The sequence below is a fragment of the Peromyscus californicus genome, unplaced genomic scaffold (assembly GCF_007827085.1).
Source record: "Peromyscus californicus insignis strain IS unplaced genomic scaffold, ASM782708v3 Scaffold_9__1_contigs__length_137607984, whole genome shotgun sequence".
Lineage (NCBI taxonomy): Eukaryota > Metazoa > Chordata > Mammalia > Rodentia > Cricetidae > Peromyscus > Peromyscus californicus.
The window spans coordinates 53,725,985-53,745,941 of NW_026294617.1; the positions used below are offsets into that span (position 1 = coordinate 53,725,985).

The 19,957-nt window shown below is 40.4% G+C and overlaps 1 long non-coding RNA gene across 2 annotated transcripts in view; it reads left to right on the plus strand.

The window, feature by feature from the left end:
• The window catches only part of LOC128106362 (uncharacterized), a 34,355-nt gene that overhangs the window by 11,491 nt on the left and 2,907 nt on the right, over positions 1 to 19,957 (plus strand). The window contains exon 2 of one of the 2 annotated variants that reach the window (XR_008216675.1): positions 14,997 to 15,094. The exons of the other annotated variant lie outside the window; for it this stretch is intronic. This is a non-coding gene — a long non-coding RNA (uncharacterized LOC128106362). The remainder of the gene's footprint in view (positions 1 to 14,996; positions 15,095 to 19,957) is intronic. 2 annotated transcript variants of the gene reach the window in all.

The window sequence follows — 19,957 nt, forward strand, 5'->3', positions numbered from 1 at the left end:
CCCCTCCTTCCTCTTCTCCTGTTCCCTCCCTTACTCCCCCATCCCATCCCCCATTCACTCCTCATGGGGGTAAGGCCTACCTTGGGTAGTCAACACTGACTGGTATACCAAGTTGGGGCAGGACTTAAAACCCCCTGGGTCAAGGCTGAGCAAGGCATCCTACCATAGGGAATGGGCCTAAAAAGCCAGATCATGGACCCGGGATAAGTCCTGGTCCCATTGCCAAGGGCTCCACAAACAGATCAAGCCACACAAATTCACTAACTTATCCCGATAAATTCAGTTAAACATCTAAAGCAAAGTTTTAAGAGTATTTTTATACAGAGGTTTACGTATATTATCTGCACTGTATACATTATCTTACCTAATTTGTACAAATTGGTAAGGTAAGTATTACACTTGATCTATTTTACACATAAAAAATTTCAAATATCTGCTAGGTTAGGAGATTTGCCCACAAACGCATATCTACTAATTAATAAAAGAGAATTTAAACTCAGAATCAAATTCTAGAATCAAAGCTTTAAAATCTGTTAGGATATGAATCTACCAGAAAAGTGTATTGTTATTCTAATATGGATGATGGTATGGTTTCCCTCAAATGATTGTTAAATTATATTATACAGACAAACTAATTGTTTTTCCACAGCATGAGTGAAGGAGGGCATAGGTGAATATTTCTGTTGTAAATATAGATGATTGGAATTTTGCATATATTCATGAGAAAATTTCTGAACTTCAAAATGTTTATTTTTCATTTGATTCTTTATCTTAGTCCTTAATTGAATTTTCTTCTTTTAAAAATAGCTCCATTTATAAATCTGAATAAAGTGCTAAATAACTCAGATGGGTTTCCCTGGAAATAGCCTAGGCAGGCTTACACTTCTTAAAATTAAAACAAAAGAATATAATAATAACACTTACCTGAAGATTTACAGTGTGTTGGCAGACAATAATTGTTAACATAATAATTAATTCATTTATATCTCTGGGATTAAGGAAAATAAGGTATGTAGAAACTTAGGATAGTGTCAAATGTGAAAATAAAATAATAAAAATTATTAATAAGCTTTTCTATTTAAATTTTCTAGTAAATTATTAAAGTTAGTTTTCACTAAATTATCTAAGAAGTTGGTTCAAAACCCCCACCCCAGATGAAGAACAGACAGTAATTTAAAGTTGGAAATGAAAAACCTCTATCCTGTTATTAATAAAAGCAACAGAAGAGCAAATCATTTTGTCTGTTTTCTAGTAGTGGTCAACATAACAGCGTGTCTCCATCTTTTATGTACAGTTTGATAATTTAAGAAACTATGAACACACAAACTCTCCAGAAGAGTTGGCCCACTCCGAAGGCTGAGATGGCCCTGGACGCAGCGTGGGAAGGGTCACTGAAGACATTCATTCCAGAACACTCTGCCATTAGTCCTTCCTACTCTCTGGAAGTTAGAAATCATACTCCAGTTTGCCACAGAAGTGTCTGATCATTTTCAGGACACTCTTTTATCTGACAAGAATATCCAAGCCAAGGAAACCTGCTCCAGACGCTGTTAATACCTGCACCTCAAAATCCACAGTGTAGTATCTCGCAGATAGGTCTGTCCTTCCCACAAGCTGAGGACAGGAACTGCAAGGGCCTTTCAGACTCCTGTGTGTTCTATGACACGTTACTGACCACCTCCAATTCTCTGCTCTATAGGAATACTCTGAAAAGTTCCTTAGCATGTATGCATTGTATAGAGTGCTAAGTCCATACAGACGGTTTCTTCAAGGGTGTCAGGTACTCTGACCATACTCACCCCACACCCTGCCTTTCTTCTCCAGCCTCTTCTCCTTTCTTACTGGTCTCCTTCTTGACCCTAGTGTCACCCCTGTTTTCTAAATGCTTTAAGACTGTCACAGCCTGAGTGTGGAGGTCAGAGGACAGCTCGTGTGGTTCTTGACTTCCGCCATATAATGGAATTGAGTTGCATCCATTTTCCAGCAAATAACATAATTTTACTTTTTATGGCTGACTATATCTCCTTTGTGTACATATGCCATCTTCTCTTTATCCATTCCTCTGGTGATAGGTATGTAGTTTGGCTGCATGTCTTGGTTAATGGGAATATTGCTGGAATGAGCATGAGTATGCACATGTTTCTGTGATTTGATGGTTTAGGGTGTTTGCTGTGGGATGGTCTGTATGTCAAATGTGTTGCTGATTGGTCAATGAATAAATCACTGATTGGTCAGTGGCCAGGCAGGAAGTATAGGCGGGACTAACAGAGAGGAGAATTGAGAGAACAGGAAGCTGGGTGAGGGAGACACTGCCAGCCGCCATCAGGACAAGGAAGATATAAAGTACCGGTAAGCCACAAGTCACGTGGCAAGGTATAGATTAATGGAAATGGATTAATTTAAGCTGTAAGAACAGTTAGCAAGAAGCCTGCCATGGCCATACAGTTTGTAAGCAATATAAGTGTCTGTGTTTACTTGGTCGGGTCTGAGTGGCTGTGGGACTGGCAGGTGAGAGAGTTTGTCCTGACTGTGGGCCAGGCAGGAAAACTCTAGCTACAGGTGTTTATCCAGAAGAAGTATATCTGGTTCATATGGCAGTTTATTTTTACGGTGTGTGTGTGCGCACGCGCTAGAGAGAGACAGACAGACAGAGACTACTGATCTCCATAATGACAGAACCTATCTGCATTTCCACTAGTAGTGTGTAAAGACTGTCTTTATCCTGCATCATTGTGAACATTTGTCTTCATTTGTTTGCTTTGTGATACCCACTATGGCTGTGTTGAGATGGAACCCAATGTGTACTGTCTTGAAGTTACCTCCCATTTCTTCAGCTGTTTTTTTCTCATTTGCAGATTTTCCTGTCCTAAAACTCCATCTGAAACCTCTTCTCTATTCTTAAGTTACTGCAAGTTTTTAACAGCAACATCACTTTGGAAGTATCAATTAACTTTCCGAGACTGTGAGGTTTAAGGGATAATTTACTGAGGGAAATTATATGCTGTGCTGTGTATGGTTGGAACGTTTTAAATGTGTTTCATGGGTGATTCTGATGCTGACCAAAGGTTAGAGGATGCTGATGACATCATCTATCACCCTGTCTTAGTTGCTTTTCTGTTGTTGGAAAGAAGCGCCATGACCAAGGCAACCTGTCAAACAAAGCATTTCATTGGGAGATTGCTCAGTTTCCAAGGGTGAGTCCGTGACCATCATGGAGGGGAGCATGGAAGCAGGCAGGCAGGCATGGCACTGACATGTTGAGACAACAGCTGCCTGGCAGAGAAAGAGAGAGGCAGACAGACAGACAGAGAGGGAGGGAGGCAGACAGAGACAGAGAATGTGTCTGGGAATGGCACATACCCTTTCCTTCTCAAAACAGTTCCACCAACTTGTATTCAACTCTAAGAGCCAATGGGGACCATTCTCATTCACACCACCACAACCAGTTCCAAATCTTTGAGGATGATTATTTAAAGCCCCCTTGTGTATAAGACTCTATACTACCTGAGCCTTGTTTGCCTTTCCAGCCCCCTCTCTTGAATTCCTTCCTCTCAGAAACTGGTGATGGAGACATTCCCAGCAGCATCCCCCTTTGACTCAGCCTTCCTAGTAACTCTTCATTCTTTTTGAAATAACTTCCCCCTCTTGGCTCCTTGGCCAGGCGCATCCAATTCCTCCTTAAATTGCAGCCTAAATGTCAGCTCCTCCTTTGATCACCTAGGTCTGGGATTCGTGGCCCTCCCATGAGTTCTCATAGCACTCGGAATGTCGCCTGTCATTGTACTTACCATGCCTTATCACACCTGCTCGATATTTGTTTCTGTCCTCCATAAGATACTTCCATTTCTGTGTCCTGACACACATTTAAAAGGTGCTTCATAAAAGCAATTTGATGAATGAATCAGTGATTGAATGGCTCACAGAGGGATGCTTCCAGACCAGAGCTCTTCCTTTGGCTTTCGTATAAACTGGACATGTAAAAAACTAAATGCATTATCTTTACAAAAACAGTTTCTTCCTTTGCAATTCTTCTCTTCAGTGCAACACATAAAAATTTGCCCAATTTATAAGGCCAGTCAGTTGAGGATTACCCAAGACTGCCCTATCTCCCTTATCCCCATATCCAATCTGTCATGTTGCACATTTCCAATTGCCTAGCTCAGGAGAGTTTTTCAAAGCGTGATTATTGAGGTTTGATTCAAGGGAGTATTTCAAGTATACATGTTTACCTTATCTCTTTATAAAGACCATTGTGGGGGGATAGTAAATAAGTACAAAGGGAAGAACTCATAAAAGTACCAAGAACAGGGAATCAGAGAGTCTGGTGGCTTTCTGGAACTTGAGAAGCAGGTGGAAACTTTCATATTAATAAGCAAAAAAAAAAATGGAACCCTCCATGTTTTCAGATTGAGACTGATCGCATAAAGACTAGCATGTTCCTATTTGTCCAGCCAGAGAGACTCAAGAAGCAAAGCCCAAGACAGTGGGTGGGAACAGGCAGATGACAAAAGACTGTGTTAAGGATAAACTGGAGTTCTCCTTAAACACATCTGGGCTCAATGAGTGTGACAGTAAAACCCCACCCCCAAAAATCTGGATTTTAAACAAGGATCACGTGTGGTTTTTCTGGTAAAGCAGTTTCGGCAGCAGTGGAACACGGAGGGCTCTTTGTATAGAAGCACACACAGATTCGCACAGCACACAGGATTAGCATGAAGCTCCCAGCCTTGGTTTAAAATCAATGGTTGCCTTCTAAAGAAATCTTGAAACCTAACTAACAAGCACAGTGAGATCTCAGATAAAGACTGTCATCACACGGACATTTAAGGATGGCAATTTTCTGCCTAAACATTAATAATTCATAATGACTCCTGCCTAGATTTGTGCTCCAGCCATATACACAAAGTTGCCTATAGGTTGTTCCTACGTCCCCAATATCCTAGTCTATGTTTAGTAACAGATTGGCAGGTGTGCAAAGGGTTATGGCTCAGTGGATGCTTGCCATGAAAGTATGAGGAGAATGGATGTAAATGCAGGCAAGTAATTACGCTTGCCTGCAATTCTAGCCTCAGAAGGTAGAGATCTAGGATCCTAGAGCACACTGGCTGGGAAGATAAGTCATATCTGTGAGTGCTGAGTTTGATTACAAAACCAGATCTCCGTGAGTAAAGTAGAGGAGCAATGAAGGATGAATCTAGACATCAACCTCAGATAACTTATATGCACACCTGTGTGCCACAAATATGCAAAGCATACACACATATGCACAACACAGAAACACAGAGGCACAAAACAAAAAATAAGTGAGGGGAGAATGATAAGAAACAAATGGAGTCAAATATCCAGAACTGAATAAGAAAGGTATCTTATAAAAGTCCTGGAAAGAGTAGGGATACAAGGGACATACCTGTCCTAGTTGGGGTTTCTATTGCTGTGAAGAGACACCATGACCAGGGCAACTCTTACAAAGGAGAACATTTCATTAGGGTAGCTCTCTTGCACTTAACAGGTTCAGTCCATTATCATCATGCTGGGACATGGTGGTGTGCAGGCAGACATGGTGCTAAGAGTCCTACATCTTGCAGGTAGCAAGTGTCCTGAGACACTGGGCAGTATCTTGAGCACATATGAGACCTCAAAGCCCACCTCCACAGTGACACACTTTCTCCAACAAGACCACACCTATTCCAACAGGGCCACACCTCCTAATAGTACACTCCCTTTGGGGACCATTTAATTTCAAACCACTACATTCCACTACCTGGCCCCTAAAGGCTTGTAACCATGTCATAATGCAAAAATGCACTCACAACATATTCAAAAGTCCCCATAGTCTCTCACATTCTCTACAATGTTTTAAAGTCCAAAGTTCAAAGTCTCTTCTGAATTCACGCAATCTCTTTACTATAATCTCCTGTAAAATCAAAAACAAAAAGTATATCAGATACTTCTAACATATAATGGCACAGGATATACATTATCATTCCAAAACATATGGAAGGGAGCATAGTGAGGAAATACTGGACCAAAGCAAGATGGGAAACTAGCTGGGCAAACTCCAAACTCTGCATCTCCATGTCTAATGTCAAAACACTCTTCAGATCTCTAACTCCTTTTAGCTTTGTTGACTGCAGCACACTTCTGTCTCTTGGTCTGGTTCTACTCCTTGTTAGCAGCTTTTCTCAGCAGTTATCCCATGGCTCTGACATCTCCAACATTTTGGGGCTCCAAGGTAATCCAGGCTTCAACTTAACATCTTCAAACAATAGCCTCTCTAGGCTCCATTCAGGGAGAGCCCTGACACATGTCTGGCCTTAGCAGCTTTCCTTAGTCTCTGAGGCAAATTCCATAGGCCCCTTCTTATATCTTTACTGCAAAAGCCAAAGCTGCCAATTCTGCTGCTTGCTGAGACTGGAACATGGCCCCCTTGTTGAGTTACAGTTTCACTAGCTTTCTGTCTTTCACTGCCTAAGCTTGAATGTCTAAAACTGGATCTGTGTTTCTCTTTTAGACAGCATACTGTCAGCAGTTGAGGCAAGGGCAGTTTTTTGCCCAGTGGCTAACTTTTGCCACAAAGAAAGTAAACTCCATATGGAGTTTCTTCAATGCCCATCATTTTCTCTGAAGTAGACTGATGCTGCCAGAAGCAGACATGTCTCATTGTTATAAAAAAAAAAAAGAACCCTATGCTATTAAAACATATTCAATGCCATATTCTGTAGATCTCATTCCATTGACAAACGTGTCCGCTTTCATGCCAATAACATATTGATCTTGGTGGAATGTCTTTGAGTTTCTCTCCATTTAAGTTGATGTTGGGTATGTGCTTGCTGTAAAATGCCTTTATTATGTTTAGGTATTTAGGCACTAGGTTCTTTTGGTGAAGAATGTGTCTGCCTTTTGCCTTTGTTCGAAGAATCTGTCAGAGTTTAAAGTGAAGAGTTTTGGATTAATCCCATGGGCAAAGGAAATCTCAAAACAGCCTAGTATAGACTCTGTTGTGTGGTTATTAGCAATAACTCTAATGAAGATTTATATTGAAAAGGAGCAAGCTGAGCAGGGTAAATTACAAAATGTCAAACTTAAGGAGAAAAGGAACACCAGGAAGTGGAATGGTTGTAAAAGGTGACTGACCAAAATCAAGAACAAGAAAAGGTTGCCCACTTTCTCCTATCTATTCAACACAGAACCTGAAGTGTTAGCTCGAGCAGTAACACAACTGATGGAGATCAAGGGGATACAAACTGGAAAAGAAGTCAAAGTATCTTTATTTGCAGATGATGTGATAGTATATATAAATTCCCTAAAATATCATCAGGGAAATCCTACAGCTGATAAACACTTTCAGCAAAGTAGTTGGATGATGCAAGATTAACTCACAAAATTCAGTAGTCTCCCAATATACAAATGACAAATGATCTGATAAAGAAATCAGGAAAACAACAACCTTAGCAACAGTCACAAGTAATATATAAAAATTGGAGTAACTCTAACCAAGCAAGAGAAAGATCTGCATGATAAGGACTTCAAGTCTTTGAAGAAAGAAATTGATGAAGACATCAGAAGATGGAAACATCTCCCATGCTTATGGATTTGTAGGATTAACATAGTAAAAATGGTCATCCTATCAAAAACAATGTACAAATCCAATGCAATTCCCATCAAAATTCTAACACAATTCTTCACAGACTTTGAAAGGACAATTCTCAATTTCATATGAAAAAACAAAAACACAAGAAAGCTAAAACAATCCTGAACAATAATGAACTGCTGGGGTCTCACCGTTTCCAATTTCAAGTTGTATCACAAAGCTCCCGTAACAGAAACAGCGTATTATTGACATGAAAATGGACATGCTGGAATCAAGTTGAAGACCCAGACATAAATCCACCTGATGTTTGATAAAGAAGCCAGAAATATACACTGGAAAAAGGATGGCATCCTTAACAAATGGTGCTGGTCAAACTCAAGGTCTACATGTAGAAGAACCCAAACAAATCCATACTTATCACCTTGTACAAAATTCAATTCAAAATGGATCAGAGACCTCAACATAAAACCAGATACACTGAGCCTCACACAAAAGAAACTGGGGAATAGCCTTGAATGCATTGGCACATGGGAAGACTTTCTGAACAGAACACCATTAGCACAGGCACAATTAATAAATGGGACCTCATGAAACCGAAAAGCTTCTGTAAGGCAAAGCACATTGTCAGCAGGACAAAGCAGTAGCCTACAGAGTGGGAGAAGATTTTTATCAACTCCACACACATCTGATAGAAGACTAATATCCAAAATATATAAAGAACTCAAGAAACTAGACATCAAAACCCCAAACTGTTCAATTTTAAAGTGGGATACAGATCTAACAGGGTATTCTCGCTGGAGGAAACAAACTCAAATGGGTGAAAAACACTTAATGAAATGTTCAACTTCCTCAGCCATTAGGGAAATGCAAATCAAAACCAGGTTGAGATTCCACCTTACACCTGTCAGAATGGTTAAGTTTAACAAATTCAGTTATAGTTAATGCTGGTGAGGAGGATGTAGAGCAAGGGAAACACTCCTCCATTACTGGTGAGAGTGCAAACTCATACAGCCACTTTGGGAATTAATATAGCAGTTCCTCAGAAAGGTAAGAATCATCTGCCTTAAGATCCAGCTACACCACTCTTGGGTATATACCCAAAGGATGCTTCATCCTACCACAAGGACACTTAACCATATTCATTGCTGCTCTGTTCATAATTATTGGGAAAGAAAACTCACTAAAAGAATTTGTCGTGGGGTCCTGGAAGGCTGAGGTACTGTCCCACACTGTTCTGCTGCCTGAGTCAGTCTGCACCATCCAAGCCCGTGTGGGAGTGAAGAAAGCCCATTCTATGTGCCTCTCCAATCTTAAGGGTAGCCCCGAGGCCACGCTGGTACTTCAAGGTCATAGGTAGAACAGTTACCTGCTACATCTCTACGGGCTGGCGCTTCAAGGTCATAGATAGAATAGATATCCACATCTCCCCCTTTTGTCTCAATAAGAGAGTTCTAACCTAATACAAAAATATATACAATAGGAACGATTATCAAGTATTGTCCAGGAGAGGGGAAAGTAAAAACATAAACAAAATAGAAATATAAACAACAAGAACAACATCAAGCAAGAAACGCACATTAAATGTTCAGAAATGTGAAGATAAATGGCATGTTACAGATATTACTCCAATCGTTGTCCTATCCTAAAGAATCTAACTTCAGTATCTAAAAGGTTCTCAGCTAAGATATGAGAGGATTGTAACTGTAACTATCTAGTCTTCAACCCCGTCAAAGACCAGAGAAGGAAAATAGTGTTACCTGAGAAAACAGGAAGTGAGAGCCAGCAATTTCCAAAAAAAAAAAAATTGCAAGAATAGACAGAGACAGCCGGCAACCCGGACAGTCACCTAAAGATTCTCAGTATCTTTGGGGCATCCATTATTGGCTACAGACCTAGAATATATGACAGACCGTTTTTAGAAGCAGGAATTTTGAAAGACTGTCTTACCCTGTCTTGGCAGGGTTCAGCAGTCACTTTTCCTTGTGTCCTGCTCGTCTGGAAAGGACAGCGTGCATACTGTCAGCAGTCAAGGCAAGGGCAGCTCTTTGCCCAGCAGGACATTTTGTGCCAAGAAGAAGACAAACTTCCATACAGAGTGTCTTTGAATTGAAGCCCAACATTCTTTTGGGAGTAGATCGGTGTTGCCAGGAGCAATCATGTCTCATGGCAACAGAATTCTAAGTTACCAAAACATTTAAATGCCATATTTTCTAGGGAAATGAAGTGTTTGAAGATTATCTATCCATCTGACAAATGTTTCTGTAAATCTGGAAAACCCTAATTAACATAACTATAGATATGACAAGCATGGGTGACTATAGTTCTATAAGTCTTATCTACCTAAATAACCTAAGGACTAAGGCTTCACATTATCGATGTAAACAATGTGGAAAGAGATGTACAGTATAAGGACAATGACCTCAAAATTGTGGCAATATACAAAATATCTTAAATGAAGGTAGAAATGTATAGTGCAATATGACAACAATGTCCTTAATATATATCAATATACAAAATATCCTAAACAGAGGTAGAACATACAGACAGTATGATGATTATAATTTTACATTTGTATCAATATGCAAAATATTTCAAATAGAAGTAGGAACATGTGTATAATATGACAATTATAGTTATGAATTTGTATCAATATATAAATTATCTTAAATAGGAATAAAAAAATAGTTTACACTTGTATCAATATACAAGAATCCATATCAGTATAAATTATCTAACTTTGCTAAAATTAGTTTACTAGTAGATACAATAATCTACCTTAATATTCTATAACTTAATATCATAGCCTATCTATTCTCCCTTTTTTCTTTCCGAAAGAGACTCCTGAGTTTAAATTTTATTGTTCTACCCCAACCCTATTACAACTTATCCATAACCCTGAGAAAATAAAACCTTTTTGGGAGAGGAGGCATCATCTTCTTAAAATCGATTCCTGCTGTCTTGAGGGTGATGGTATCTCATGGGATCCTGTAAGGAAGCTAAATGGTTAAGTCTCAAAAGGACTAGCTGTAAAGTTTGTAGCCAGTCTCAGAGTCATGGGTAAGGTTATCTGAAGTTTTGGCTAGAAGTGCAATATGATGGACCATCTCATCTTGGAGTTGTCCTGAAGAGTTTGCAGTCCAAAGCTGATCATTAAGTGGTGGTGTTTTTTGGTTCAATGGCATGGTTATGGACACAGTAGAGTCCATGTTGTGGGGCCTCATCTTCTTTCTGGAGACTTCAGAGATTGCTAATCGGAAGATTTATTTTTCACTGTGGAAAATTTGAACAGTATTAATATCAAAGTGGAGAGTTTGAGATTTTAGTATGATGTAACTTGTGAGGAAGGATTCCCAGGATTCAAGAATAAACATGGAGAGTAATAGAATCGACAACAATGGTCCCTAGATTATTTGTTTACTTCTGTCCCACACCAGTTGGCTCTTCTGATATGAGACAGAATCCCCTATTTTTTTCTTTTAGCACCATGCTTGGGTTTAAAGAAGGAGAGAGCCACATTTCAACTCAAAAGCCAGCTTGATTTATAATTAAATCAGAACCACAACTTTTCTAGTTAAAAAGATATTGATGTTAGGCAGTGAGATATTACCCTGTAGAGTATATTGGTAGCAACAGGTCCTTCCCGTCTGCCGCAGACGTCTGGGTATCCAAGGCCTTTTGAAGGTGGCCTTAATGAAGTGTCTAAATAATGAAAAAGATGGAGCCCAACTGGCCGTCTCTTGTCACCAAATGAAGCTTCCAGTACAGGGACTGGGTTCCATTCAACTGAGTTGTTGGCCAAAGGCATCCTATGGAAATCCCCCAAACAACCCAGGCTGTTGCCAAGACAATAGGTCACTCTTCACAAATTGACAGAAAGGCCCCATTGCTGAAGACAACACATATACAGTCATTGAACATATAGAGATGGAGCTGTTGCCTATATAGAACTTCATACTCTAGTGTCTTTGGTACAGGAAGGTATTCTGCAGGCTACCAAAATAAAAATGTAAACAGCAGCACAACCACAAACCCTTTTCTCTACACTCTGTCCTGCCTGTCAAACATGCTCATGCAATGGTGGCACAAACCTTGTGGGAGTGACCAACCAATGTCTGACTTGCTCCACAATATAGAACCCATACCCAATGCTGCTTGGGTGACCAAGAGCCAGAGACCTAAGGTAAAACTAAATACTACTGGCCTAAAAAAAAAAGCAACAATGAAATGATCCCTAATGATATTCTGCTGTAATCATAGACTGGTGCCTTATTCAGCCATCATCAGAGAGGCTTTCTCCTGCAGCAGATGGGAACAAACACAGACGCACAGCCAGACATTACACAGAGAAAAAGACCTTGAGTCACACAGCTCTAAATGAGATATCACCATCAAATCCCTCCCTTCAGAGCTCAGAGAACCTCATGGAGGAGAAGGCATGAAGAGTGGAAGCCAGAGTGTACTGGAGTATTCCAGGAGAACAAGGGCCACTAAGTCAACTCACAGAGACTGGAGCATCAAGCATGGCCCTATACGGGTCTGCACCAAGTCCTCTGCACAGATATTATAGCTTTCAGTTTTGTACTTTTATGGTTTTTGTTTTATCTCATTATATTTTATTTTGTTAAGATTTGTTGTTATCATTTAGAAGCCTGTTCTTTTCTCTCATGAGAGACAAAAAGGGCGTGGATCCAGATGGGAGAGGAGATGGAGAGGAACTGGAAGGAATAAAGAGAGAGAGGAAACTGTAATCAGGTTATATTGTGTGAGAAAAGAATCTACTTTTAATAAACTGGAGGAGGAGAAAGGCATCTTATTGCTACAAGTGTTGAAGGCAGAAATGTCCTGCCATGAGCAGAGGCTGGAGATTCCAGAAAGGGGCATCTGGCATTCTCTTATCTTTTACCCTGAGGAGCACCCCTTTCCAGGAAACCATGTTGAGGACATGACTGAAACTGAGAGGCACCTCCACATCGGGGATGATTGACCAGTTCACCACCCACCCCTCTTCCCCGGTCTGGTGAAACCTTACTAACTCCAAGGCCGTGAGGGATGCTTTCCTGCTTCAGGCTTCCTAAGAGACTCTGCCCTGCTCTTCACCTTCTTAGCTTTCAGAGACAGCCCGCAATCCTTAGGTCTGGAAGACTTGGTCACGTGACCTTAACTTCTTGATTCTCTTGTCACTTCTCTATTCTGACTCGTCGTTGTCATTACTGTCTTCCAAAGACCCTGGAGTTTATCTGTAAACCAGGATAACCCCTTGTCTTAGTTAGGCTTTCTATCGCTGAGAAGAGACACCCTGATCATGGCAGCTCTTATAAAGGAAAACATTCATTTGGGGTGCCTTGCTTACAGTTCAGAGGCTCGGTCCATTACCATCATGGTGGGGAGCCTGGCGGCATGCAAGCAGACATGGTGCTGGCTACATCTTCATCAGAAAGCAACAGGAAGTAGACTGTGGCACTGGGTGTGACTTGAGCATACATGAGAACTCAAAGCCCACCCCGACAATGACACACTTCCTCCAACAAGGCCATACCTACAACAAAGCCACACCTCCTAATAGTGCCACTCCCTATGAGATTATGAGACCAATTACATTCAAACTACCACATCTCTTTCTCAAAAACAATGTGTCACATCCACAGCAACATATCCACAGGTTTTAGAGGTTGGGATGTAGATTTGGCATTATCCAGCCCACCAGACCCCAATTTAACATGCTGCTTCTCATGACAGGCTTTATTTTGAAAATTAACATGATTATTGTATATTTTACTGAACTTTTTTTTATTCTGCTCTCCAAAGTAGCTCACTCTACAACATCACTCCTTATTCTACCATTAGTTCAATTTTCAATCGTCCTTGCTATGACAAAACATTAGTGAACTGTTCTGGTCTCCATCCTTCCCCAAGAGTTACTGAAATGGATTTTCAAAAGAAGCAACCCAATCTGTTCCTGCCAGATAGAAAAGAAAATATCTTCATGGCCTTTGTAATGAATTATAAACCCACTCATACTTGGTCTTAGCTACTGGAATCCTCACTCATCGTCTTCCATTTCCCCAAATGAAATCTCAAAGGTGGTGATACGAGCACCTTGCAGGTTTCTGAGTGTGCTGTGCACAACCACTTCTCCCGCATGCTCTCTGCCTGAAGGACTCATCCCCTTTCTCCAACTGACCTACTTCTGTGGATCCCTCAAGACTCAGTCCATTCATACTTTATATCTTCTCCATTGCCTAACCTGACCATATTCCTATGGTCTGCATTTCTGCCCTGCAGAATTCTACAGGATGTATTTTTAAAAAATCTGCAAATGCTTCGTTCAAGACCCAGTATTCTAAGTTGGTCTGCTCATCTGTCAGTGTCCATTCCCAGTTATTCTTCCAGGTATTAGCAATGTCTCCTTTTCATAGATGTTGTTAGAGACCTGGCACAAATTTATCTCTCAAAAGATTTTTGTGTTTTTTTATTAATAAATAAGCTATAATCTGATTTGGTTTGTTTCCCATTTATTTATTCATTCATTCATTCATTTATTTTTATATATAAGGCATCTTTTCTTCTTTTGTTTTGTTTTTTTGTTTCCCTCTTATTTAGCTGCTTTTGCTACTCACTCTTTAAAGCTCTTCTGAGTGTTTTTCCAGGTACTTTCACGTGTGTGATATATGTGTGTGAGGTGTGTACACACGTGTGTGCAGTGTGTGGTGCGTATGTGCAGAGGTCTAAGGAAGTAGTTGCCAGGTCTAAGGAAGTAGTTGCCTGTCCTCCATGGCTCTCTGACTTATTTTTTGGGGGGGACAGGATCTTTTGCTAAATATGAAATGCATGGTTTCCTGACAAGGCTGTCAGCCTGTACTGTAAGCCTCAGCAGTCTTACTATCTCTGCCTTGCTCAGTGCTAGATTCACACGCCTGTGAAATCCCTGTCTTTTACATGGGTGCTGGCTTTCAAACTCCCATCCTCATGCTTGGGTAGCGAGTGCTTTTAACCACTGAGCCATTTCTCCAGCCCCTAGCATCTATATTTTTTAAAGCTCATCATATTTTTCCAATTAGCAGTTCAAGCTATAAACACAGGAAAAGAAGCCAAATCCTATGACTTTGTTCAATCATTACTTTTTATACAGCATAATGCTATTTCATAGGTGATCTACACTATTGTATGATGTAACTGGGGTTGACATTGGCTAATTCTTACTATTATGCCTTGGAGGAAGTATGAGTAAAATACTGTATTTAGTTTTGCTGATCTAATACTTGCTGGTGACTTTTAAGGAGTAGGATGTTCTGTACTTTCAGACACACAGCAGAGGGGTTCCCTGTGAAATCCAAGCCGCATGTCACCACTGAAGTGTCCAAAGAGAGCTTCTGACCTGTTAACACCTGTGTCTTCATTTATACAGGTGCATACCGATGGAAGCTAAGTTGATCACTTAAAATATTCGATCCTGGAGACCGAATGGTAAATGTGCCCCTCTGTTACTGTCACAGAGGCTGCTTGGTAAGAAATGCATATTTCACAAGGACACTGTGAGAGTTAAAACATTGGTTACACCCCTCTTGGAAATATAAGTAGCACTCACAAAGAATGTGAGCAATCACGTGCTTCCTGTGACTTATACTTTACCATAATTTATACTTTACCTTAGGTGTAATTGTTAGGGTTTTTATTTATTTATTTATTAGTTAGTTTGGTTTTTTTTGGGTGGTGACACTCATTTATTCTTCCCTAGGGCCATAAAACCACAAGAATTTTTCACAAAAATCATCTTTAAAATATATATTTAGCCTCTTATTGACCCCTTAAACTAGCTCTTTACTACTGCAGGGCATTATAAATTGTTCTAAATTTGTTTTGGAAGCCGTGGGTACATTTCCCCCTCTGCATCCATTCATAACCCCCATTAACTTCCATGGGGATCAGATCTTCCTACATCAAAGTGAAAACCGGCTCATGCATGTTTAAATCATGATTAAAATCTATTCTTGATAAAATAAAATGTAAGAACTAAAAGCCAAAAGAAGCTGTATGGAAAAACATGGGACCATGTTGTGTTTAATTAAAGGAGTTCACATCTGTGGATAACTAACCCGGCTTAGCAGCCCCCAGCGCTGTTTTCAATACGTGCTCCATCTCAGGTTATTTACTGTAAAGCACCGACATTATAAACTGAAATGTGTGTGACTTAGAACTGTCTCACAAAACTATGCTTAGCCCTGTGTGTCTTGACTCTCTTATGAACACAGACGAGAAGAGCCACTGCTTGGGCTCACACTAAGTTACCTGTGGGGAGAATTTGATCTTACCTATTTATTGCCATATTTTAAAATTATGTCATAAACACTTGAAAGTTTTGCATCTAGAAGACTGCCTACATCTATGCCCATGAAAATTGAGTAATGGAATTCCAAACAGTCCAATTTTTCTTATAAAAGCAGATCTGTGTAGTGCCTACCCTCTCTAAGAACATCACTAGGAGGCAAATGCAAACTTTACATACATATTTCTATGATCCTTTGAAATGTTTGCTTTGAAATACAGATATATCATACATGCAAATAAATACACTAATTCACCCATGCATTTAATGAGATGAAGTCAACTCTACACCCCACAGCAGTAAGTGCAATACTAAAATTCATTTCCATTTCACAAGTAAACATCATGCACTTCTCAGATAAAATGTGAGAAAATATGAATCTAGGTGATTTTCAAACACTGTTTAAAATAAATGGATCTTAACAGAAATACAGTTGTCCCTTCGTATGACAGTGGATTGATTCTGAGACCCCCCGATGATACCCAAATCCACAGATGTTCAAGTCCCTTCTGTAAAATGCTGTAATGCTTGCATATATCCCACAACATCCTCTCATATACTCTAAATCCATCTGTAGATTACTTTTGATACCTAATACATTGCCAATGCTATGTGAAAAGATGTTATTCTGCATTGTTTAGGAAATAATGAAGAAATATATCCATATACATTCTATACAGACACAGCCATCGGCCTAACTGCACAGAACATAATGCAGCCGAAACGATGCTCAGTTGCTGGTAACAGTCTAAGCTAAGAAGCAGCAGGAGGCTATGGCAGGGTGTGCCTGCACACCACAGATTACAGTGGTACCCAGCTCATATAAAATTCAATTTTGCTATTTAGAACTTTATGAAATTTTTATCTGTATATCCATCTACAGTTGGTTGAATCTGATAATCTGGAACACCATGATACAGAGGGCCAAATGTACACAGTTCCTCTAGGAGACAGTGAAGGAATGTCCCCAGCTGATGGGACAGTGCTTAGTCTTTAGCTCTGTAAACAATACTGCACAAAAGGACAGTTCTGTGAAAGGAATACAGAAAATGTAGTTTCCAGAGGCACCCAAGACACACCCAGGAAGATTTTTTAATACATGAAATTAACAAATATGTAAGATGACCTTCAAAAGATTTTGAGATATGCTATTTTAGGCACACATTGACTTTCTATTCCCTAAACACACCAAACTGGGACAGAACTGGGCTATTTGAAAATCCTGAAGGTCTTCGCTATTCCTAATTCTCTTGGATCTCCACCTCACTTTCTTCTCTGAAGCAGCTACGCTGTGGGTCCTCACATGTACTTACCTTCCCACACTGGTTTCCAGACAGCGAAATAAGTGCCCACAGAATGGCAACTTTTTTGTAGACATCTAAAATGATGTTTCCAACACCTTTTTTTCATTGAAAATAGATTGTTTTTCATGCAGTATATTCTGAACATGGCTCCCCTTCTCCAACTCCTCCTAGATCCTCCCCACCCACCCAATCCCACACTATTTATTCCTTTGTCTCTCTCATTAGAAAACAAAGAGGCATCTAAAAAACAATGAAATAAAATATGATAAAAACAAACAAGAATAGGAAAAAAACAAGCAAGCAAAAAGAAAGAAAAGTCACAAGAAACGCATACAGATACTGAAACACACGCACTCCTCCACCCCAAAATCCTCTAAAACAAAACCAGAAATCATAAAATATAAGCAAAAAAACCTGTAAGGTTAAAAAAAAATAGTGCCCAGATAAGGAATTATGAAACAAGCAAGCAAACAAACAAACAAATCCAAAATACCATTGAGTTTGTTTCGTGTTGGCCATCTATTAGTGGGCATGGGGCCTCCCTTAGGTATGATTTGATACCCAGTGGGACTGCACTGGAGAAAAATACTTTTTCCTTTGCAAGTGGTTCAGTTGGAGATAGATTCTGGGTTAGGGACAGGGTCTCGTGTCCACTTACCCTGTCAGCACTGGGAATTCATCTGACGTAGACTATGCAGGCCCTGGGCTCCAGTCTCCGTGAGCCCAGACGTGTCAGTCCTGCAGGGAAGACCTAATACTATTAAAATAATGATAAGAATTGATATCATTTGTTCAGCTCCTACTGCATCTAAGGAATGAACTACATACTTTTCATTTTTATTTACATAATAGAGTGTGTGTGTGTGTGTGTGTGTGTGTGTGTGTGTGTGTGTGTGTGTGTGTGTAGGTATGTGCCTGCCATAGCACAGCTATAGAGATCCCTGAACAACTTTTGGAAGTTGTTCTTGCCTCCACCTTGTTCAGGCAGAGTCTCTGGAGCTAGCCGGCCCACCGTCTTCTGATTCTCCTGTGTCCACCCCCATCTTGCAGCTGGTGGATTGCTGTTATGCGTGTGTTACCTGCTGCATTACCCTCTGAGTAATCTCCCTAGCTCTGTGCTGCAGACTTGATAGGGACTTTGTTTTTTTTTTAGTCTTCAAGGTGAGTTTACAAAACAGATATTTTGAAAGAAAAACTTTTTTAAAAAAAAGAATGATTATGTGGTATGTGAGTAGCAGGTCAGGGTTTACATCCAGGGCCATTATCACATATAAATTGCATACAGTGATGGACTTGATGTGACATTTTCAGGCATGTGTAGAGTGCACTTTGAGGATGTTCATGACTCTCTTACATCTCTTGTTCGTCCTCTCTCTCCCACAGGTTCCTTTCCTTATCCAAATAGTTCCCCTGTTATTCTCATCATTTCTTGTTATTGTTTTAATCTAGATCCTACATGTGAAAGGAAACATGTGTGGTGTGTCTCTTTCTTAGTCTAGCTTACTTTGCTCAACATGATGTCCTCTGATTCCATCCATTCTCCTGCAAACAACATCATTTCATTCTTAATGGCTAATAGCCAATCATGCACACATACCACATCTTTTTATAATAATTAAATTTATTCATTTATTTTACATCCCAACCACAGTATGTCTTCCTCCTCTCCTCCAATTCCCTCCCTCTTCCTCACTCTATCACCACCCTCATCCACTCCTCTTCTATTTCTGTTCAGAAAGTAGCAGGCCTCCATTGGGTAGCAACAAAGCATGGCATATCAAGTTTTGGTAGGACTAAGCTCCTCCCCTTGTATTAAGGCTGGGCAAGGCAACCCAGTATGAGGAGTATGTTCCCAAAAGCTAGCTTAGTTAGGGTTATATTGCTGTGAAGAGACACCATGACCACAGCAACTCTTATAAAGAAAACATTTAATTGAGGGTGGCTGGCTTACAGTTTCAGAGGTTCAGTCCCTTGTGATCATGAAGGGGAACATGGCAGTATGCAGGCAGACATGGTGCTGGAGCTAAGAGTGCTACATCTTGCAGGCAACAGGAAGTCAACTGACTGTCACACTGAGGGAAGCTTGAGCTAAAGAGATGTGAAATCCTGCCCCCACAGTGACACACTTCCTTCAACAAGGCCACACCTCCTAATAGTGCCACTCCCTTTGGGGGCCGTTTCCTTTCAAACCACCATGCCAGCCAAAGCATTAGGGACAGCTCCTGCTCCCACTGTTAGGAATCCCACAAGTAGACCAAGCTACACAACTGTCACACATATGCAGAGGGACTAAGTCAGTCACATCCAGGCTCCTCGGCTGTCAGTCCAGATTTTGGGAGCCCCAGTGAGCCTAGGTTAGATGTTTATGTGGGTTCCCTTGTGATACACAATGGAGTATTACTCAGCTGTTAAAAACAACGACATCATGAAATTCTAAGGCAAATGGGTGGAACCAGAAAAAAATCATCATGAATGAAGTAGCCCAGACCCAAAAAGACAAACATGGTATGCACTGACTTATAAGTGGATATTAACTACAAAGTAAAAGATAACCAGGCTGCAATCCACAGACCCAGAGAGACTAGGTAGCAAGGAGGGTCCTAGGGTGGATGCATGGATCTCCCTGGGAAGGGAAAATAAAAGAGATCTTGTGGGTGGACTGGTGGTGAGTGGAGATGGGGAAATGAGGAATCAGGTTGGGAGTGGGTGGAAGGGGAGAGTACTCAAAGATATGACTGG